The 6,427-nt window shown below is 47.6% G+C and overlaps 1 long non-coding RNA gene across 10 annotated transcripts in view; it reads left to right on the top strand.

The window, feature by feature from the left end:
* The first annotated feature begins 637 nt into the window (after window positions 1–637).
* The window catches only part of LOC122180610, a 32,998-nt gene continuing 27,208 nt past the window's right edge, over window positions 638–6,427 (top strand). For 7 of the 10 annotated variants that reach the window (XR_006179189.1, XR_006179192.1, XR_006179188.1 and 4 more), the window contains exons 1-3: window positions 1,095–1,517; window positions 2,036–2,060; window positions 5,508–5,610. This is a non-coding gene — a long non-coding RNA (uncharacterized LOC122180610). Of the gene's footprint in view, window positions 663–1,094; window positions 1,518–2,035; window positions 2,061–5,507; window positions 5,611–6,427 lie in introns of those variants that run through there. The other 3 variants (XR_006179184.1, XR_006179186.1, XR_006179187.1) reach the window with 3 other exon arrangements.

The raw sequence follows: 6,427 nt of genomic DNA, 5'->3' as shown, positions 1-6,427 counted from the left end.
AAGCAAAAAAAAAAAGGGGGGGAAAAGCAAAAAAAAAAAAGGGGGAAAAGCAAAAAAAAAAAAAGGGGGAAAAGCAAAAAAAAAAAAAGGGGAAAAGCAAAAAAGGAAAACTGGATAAAATAAACAGGAAAATTAGATAAAGTAAAAAGGAAAATTAGATAAAGTAAAAAGGAAAAAATTAGACAAAAAGGGAAATAGAAAAAAAAATAAAGGAAAAAAAATAAGAAGGGGGAATAGAAGAAGAGGAGGTGGGAAAATTAAAAAAGGAATAAAAAAAAAAAAAAGAACATAAAAAAAAAAAAAAAAAGGAGGGAAATAAAGAGCAAGCAGCCCGGGAGCGCCCGGCAAACTACAGCAGGGCCGCAGTAGAAGGAGCGGCGGCGGGGCGCACAAAATGGCAGAGGGGTCCCCGCCGCCCCGCCGCTCCTCCCGCGCTCGGCCCGGCGCTGCCCCGCGCCCGCGGGCCCGGCCCGATCCCCCGGCCAACCCCCAAAGCCGGGAGGGCTCCGCGAGGCCTTCCCGACCCCCCCCGCGGTCCCCCGGACCCCCTCCCGGGGCGGCGCGGCCCGGCGCGGGGCGGCGGGGCCGGGGGTGCTGGCGGCCGGCGGGGGCCCCCGCGTTGCTGCGGCTGCGCCGGGGCTGGAGGAGCTGGAGATTGCGCGGTAGGACACTCACCTCAGAGCGGCTGCGCTGCGGCGGGCCTGCGCCGTGCGGCCTCCGGCGGGAGGCGGCCGGGGACGGGGAGAGCGAGAGGAGAGGGGGGAAAGCGGCGCGGCCCGGGCGGAGCCGCCGCAATGGCGGAGGGGAGAGGCGGGGAGCGGCGAGCGGAGAGCGGCGGCGGCGGGAGGAGGCCGGGGGGAGAGGGAGAGAGGGGGGGCGGGGGCGGGGGGAGGACGTATGGCGTCATAGCGCGGCGCCGCCGCCATGATGGGGAGGGAGAGGGCCGCGTGAGGGGCGCCATCTTGGGGAGGGCGGTGTGGGGGTAATGGGGAGAGAGGAGGTGCCATCTTGGGAAGGGGGCGGTGGCGGCGGCGCCATGTTGGGGAGGGCTGAGGGGTGAGGAGCGGGAGGTGCCATCTTGGGGAGGGCGTGGTTTTGTGACAGGGGACATCTGAGGGCTTCCAGTGATGAGCTGAAGGATGTGAGTGAAGGATCTAAGTGATTTGAAGTGATTCAAGGTGGTGAGGGAAAGAATAAAAGTAGGGCTAATTCTGATCAGTAGGAAGGATTTTAAGGAGGGGGTTCGGAATGAGGCTGTCAGGATGGGATGTTTTCCTCACAGCTGGAGGATGGGTGTGAGGAGGGAGGAGAGTCTTAAAAACAGAGGGAGGAGGCAAAGGAAATAACAAAAATAGGGATAAATCTGTTTTATAGGACGGGTTTTAAGAAAGGATCACTTAAATGCAATGAAGACGTCAAGTATGAAGTGTTTTCCTCACATCTAAAGGATGCTGTGGATGGGTGCTTCCAATTGGCAGTGTAAGGGAGGAGGATTTGAAGTACAGAGGAAAAAGGAGGTGAGGAAATAATAAAAATAGGTATAAATCCATTTTACAGGAAGAATTTAAAGAAAGGATCACTTAAATGCAATGAAGACGTCAAGCATGAGGTGTTTTCCTCACATCTAAAGCATGGTGGGGATGGGTGCTTCCAATGGGAAGTGTAAGGGAGGAGGATTTGAAATACAGAGGAAAAAGGAGGGGGAGGAAATTAAAAATAGGTCTAATTCTTATTAAGAGGAGGGATTTTAAGAAGGGATTTCAGACTGAAGCTGTCAGGTTTGAGATGTTTTCCTCATGGCTAAAGAATGGGTGTGAAGAGGGAGGTTAACAGGAGCTTGTTTGCAGCTGGGAAACAAACATATTTTCAGGAATATTCCTTAAGGTGTGTGTTAGGCACTCTGCTGGAGATCTGCCAGGTGAAGTATTCAGTTGCTTTTAATTATAGTAATCAGAGTTTTATTTTTGTTGGCATAAAATGTGTGTGTGTATATATATATATATATTGTATTTATTTCTTATTTTTTAAATTTCAGGACACCAAGCTACCATCTGTGCCTGGTAGGAACCTCTTCCATGGATATATCAGAGTTATACAAACATTGTTATCCTAATATCCACTCCTAGTGGTTTACAACTTCCCTTAGAATCATAGAAACATTCAGGTTGGAAAAGACCTGTGACATCACCAAGTTCAACCCCAGCTCATCCCCACTATGCCTGCTGAACCACATCCCTCAGTGCTACATCTCCACATTATTGAACACCTCCAGGGACAGTGACCCCACTAGGTACCCATTCCAGTGCCTGGCCACTCTGTGAGAAGACATCTTTCCTAATATCCAGTGCTAGTCTCTGTGAAATGGGAGGCATCTTAACATGCTGACCATCTGTCAGCCCTCTGTGCATTTTATGAACTGATACATGTAGGAATAACTTCCATCCCATTGATGGAATGAAACAGCCATCCATTTTTTTTTCTGTTAACAAATGGAATAAAGCTGTAAATGGCTTCCTGGGGCAGGCACTTGTGACCACACGGCATCCATCTGAAGATGGAAGAATATGGGAAGTGTGGTAAGAAGAACTGCAGAGCCAGCCGAGTCGATTGGCATGCCTGTCAGGTCAGCTCAGGAGGAGCCCGCAAGAAGGAGCGCACCTACAGGCACATCGTGACAGCCTTTAGACCTTGTTTTCTCCCCCTTGCTTCCCCCCCTCCCCTGTTTCCCCACTGGCTGGGTAGTCCAGGTTCACAATCTTATCAGAAGGTTTACGTTTGCTATTTACTTGTTAATTTGTTATCTGGTGTCAGTCAGCAGCCATCCTGTTGTTTCCAAGATGTGTCAGTGCTCTCCTTGTATTGATATGGTGATTTTCTTTAAAGTCATCATTAAACAAAGAGCACTGGTGGGGATGATGCCAGGCCTTCCGATGTCTCTTCAGGCACTTCCTTGGGCAGGCCATCACTTATTCTCTGGTTTGCTCTCCTGCAGGATATTCTTGCAGTGTGTATGACAAAATATACATCTATGCACCTAGATACAGAGTGTGCGTGCCTGGGAAGGTTCGTCTATACAATAAGTGATGTAAACTATCAGAGATCTTCCCCAGGTGAAGTAGAAGGACTCCCAAAAAGAACTATGATAGCGGAGATCATGAAATAACAAAAAAATATTATCCAATTCTAAAGCAGAAACAACATTTGATTCCCACACCCCTGGTGGGGTTTGCTGCTCCTGGAAGCACTGCCAGCACATTCAGACGTGTGGAAGCAGCTGATGTGGACTAATAGCTGTGGAATTCCCTTGTGCTAATCAGCAGCTTTGGAACAAGGCCACGAGCACAAAGAGTTGGGTCTGTGCCACCGGAGCGCCGTGGTATAACCCAAACCTCCACAGGATGAAGGTCGCTTGCTGGTACATCGCAGGGAAGGCAGACTCACGTGAGCCACCAAGATCTTTTCATAGCGGCAGGATGTGATAACACTGCAACAGCTTCAGGAGGCTCTGGAATCTCCCGCAGTGGAGGTTTTAAAGACAGGTTAGGCAAATACTGCTCAGGAATGCTGCAGGTAGAGTTGTACGTGCCTCAGGGAGAGGGATGGCTGACACAAGGTCCCATCCAACTGCATTTTTCAGCCACGTGTCACTGTCACTAATTGGTTTGGAATAGGCAGATGAAGCCACGAGCTGTTGAAAGCACATGTTTACAAGGCCATGGCTTGGGCTGGGCCTAACACATGCCCTTTTTTTTTTCCTCCCCCTTCTCAAAGAGTTCTTATCTGAAGGCTGCAGATTGGACTCAAGCCTCTCAATGGGGAGGGGCATGGACATTCATTTGGAATGCACCAGGCTAGTCCTCAAGAGGCAGAATTTCCCAGAGTAAACAATCTAACTATACAGAATTGAACGACAGTGCATTTCCCCAGGCTCTTGCTGCCGCCCTTGTGTCATAGGCTCACACTCCTATAGGAAAAGAGGTGCCAAAAGGCTAACTGTGAGTTCAGATGGATGTTTTGCCAACAGAAGGGTAGGGAACATAGGTTGCACAGCTGTGGGAGTGCCAGGGTTCGTTAGGACATGACAAATCCACGAGAAGGACAGGGAGGAGATCAGCTGGGCGAAGGCAAACAGTGCATGGTGGAAAAGGTGAGTTCTGGTGACAGAGCGGGTCCAGAAAAGTTCAGATGTCCACATCTTTGGCCTGGAAAGAGAATGTGGAAGGGATGATGTGTCAGAGTAGCCATTGCACAAATATAAACCAAACAGCAGCCTCCAGTAATGCAGAGTGTGGCTGTGGGAGTGCAGCTGTGTCACAATCAGAAGGTTTGCAAGCGAGAAAAAGTTCTGTGGACTTTTAGGGACCGCAAAGAAAGATTATGTTCCCATAAGGGGATGAGGGAGGTGATGATTGAGCAGAAGAAACTGAGCAGTTCTTAAACATTCACAGTCCAATCAGAAGGGGAATACTGCAGACACATCTATTCCCAGATTTAAAAAAAAAAAAAGCATCCTTTCCTTTAACACAAATCTTTGCAACAGTTATTGTCCAATAATGTGCAATACAATTGATTTGCAGGGCACATAAAGAGCCAGACTTGGTTTTCATTACTCTAGGGAGAATGTTGATAGCACAGTGAGTTTGTTAGAAGTAGTCTTGATTGGGTTCTGGTTGCTGCAGCTCCTCTGGAACCAGATTAGACCAAAGCTGAGTCAGGATTTGAGGAGAATTTCTGCAATTAAAATCTGTTACGATTTGTGCTGTCACCAAAATGCAGTAATTCTGCAGAGCTGCTGCTGTTGGGTGGAGGATTCTTGCAGCATCACCCAGAGCCTGAATTTTTACCCTCAGTCCTCCAGCGTGGTGTGAAGATCTAGGAGCAGCCTGGACTGGGGCTGAAACCACTGGTGATGATTCCACAACAAAATGGGGTCTGAATGTGCAGCAGTACGACTGATACACGGCTGCTCTTGGGGACAACAGCTTTACAACCATGGTTCCTCTCTTGCAGCATCCAGTAACCAGTCTGGCTTTTGGTCTTGCCCTGCGTCAACCAGCCTTTTCACTTCACTTCTTCTCACAATTAGTGATTAATTTTTTGTTCTGCCAGTACCCAGATGAGTGTGATTCTCTGATCTCCACAAAACAGCAGTAATAGTAACAACTACCTGGAGAATGGCATGGAAGAACACACTTAGGCCTTTCAGTGCCTTTTCCTTGCTGTTCAGCACCAAACTGCAGTAGATCTTACAGCCAAAATATTTACTGGAGAGACAGAGACACTAAAGAAAGAAGAAATGCTGTAGGAACTCTGTTGGCAGGAATTCTTTTCTCTCCCATCCTCACATTCTGCCCTAAGCTTATTTTTAAATACAGGGCGATTTCCCCTTGGCTGGGCTAGCGGTCTGCACACAATTACACTTCTCTATTATTAGTGAGAGTGAACAGGGCTGAGTTTACAACTGTGCAGGAGAGATAAGCTCAAGACGACTGTGTTTCCTCTCCAAGGGGCTGTCGAGCTGTGTTCAGCTCTGCATCTGAGACACTGCTGTCCTGAAATGGGGAGGAATTCTTGTCCTCTGAACAGGGATGCCCAAAAGGAGCAGGCTGGGTGAGTTTCTTCTAATGGAAGATTAGACAGAGAATCTCTCACATGATTTTACCCTCTTCATCCAGGACACTGGAGTCACAGGAATTTCTGAGCTTTCTGATACCCATTTGTATGTCAGAATAATCACATCCTTTTAGTAAACTAAACTAAACTTTAGTTAGCTAAAGAATCTACACAACTAGTCCAAGCATAGATGCAGATGCATAGATTTATAGGAGATCGATGCCACGAGCCTCAGTTTTATGGCTCTCCCATTTAGCAACATGGGAGGAGAAAAAGTGCACGTCAGAAGTGCGAATTGTTACCTTCAACAAAGGTAAAAAACAGACCAAAACAACAAGAATAGCAGGTTTCAAAAATGGGACTTAGGAATGAAAAGCAAAATAAAAATAAAATTAAAAAAAAATGAGTGCACTTTGCACTTTCTTAACCAAAAGCTGAAATGAAGGAATGTTAGAGGAAAGGAGATGTAACGAGTGTGAGGAATCAAAGCATCTGCACTTAGGAGAAAACAGAGCTACTCCTTGGACATGATCCGAGGGCACAGTGTAATTAACAGGTACTCCCAAGGTGTCTGTCTTCTAAAGGTGCCAAGGTTTCTTGATAAGTTATCTCAGGAGCCAACACAACAGGTGACAGAAGGGCTGTTGCTTTCAAGGACACCCCTTCAGGTCACACCATTCAGATGAGCTGAGCAAGCTTGATAGTTATTGGATTAAGGCAGAGCCTCGTGCTAATAAAGCTGCAATATGCCCAAAAAGAAGATGTCTGCTTGAGCATTGCTTATCCTGAAGAACAGAAGCACAGGGTGAGATTA

The sequence above is a fragment of the Lagopus leucura genome, unplaced genomic scaffold (genome assembly GCF_019238085.1).
Source record: "Lagopus leucura isolate 7727_CA_CO unplaced genomic scaffold, USGS_WTPT01 Super-Scaffold_100008, whole genome shotgun sequence".
NCBI lineage: Eukaryota > Metazoa > Chordata > Aves > Galliformes > Phasianidae > Lagopus > Lagopus leucura.
This window is presented reverse-complemented; position numbering and strand designations above follow the sequence as displayed.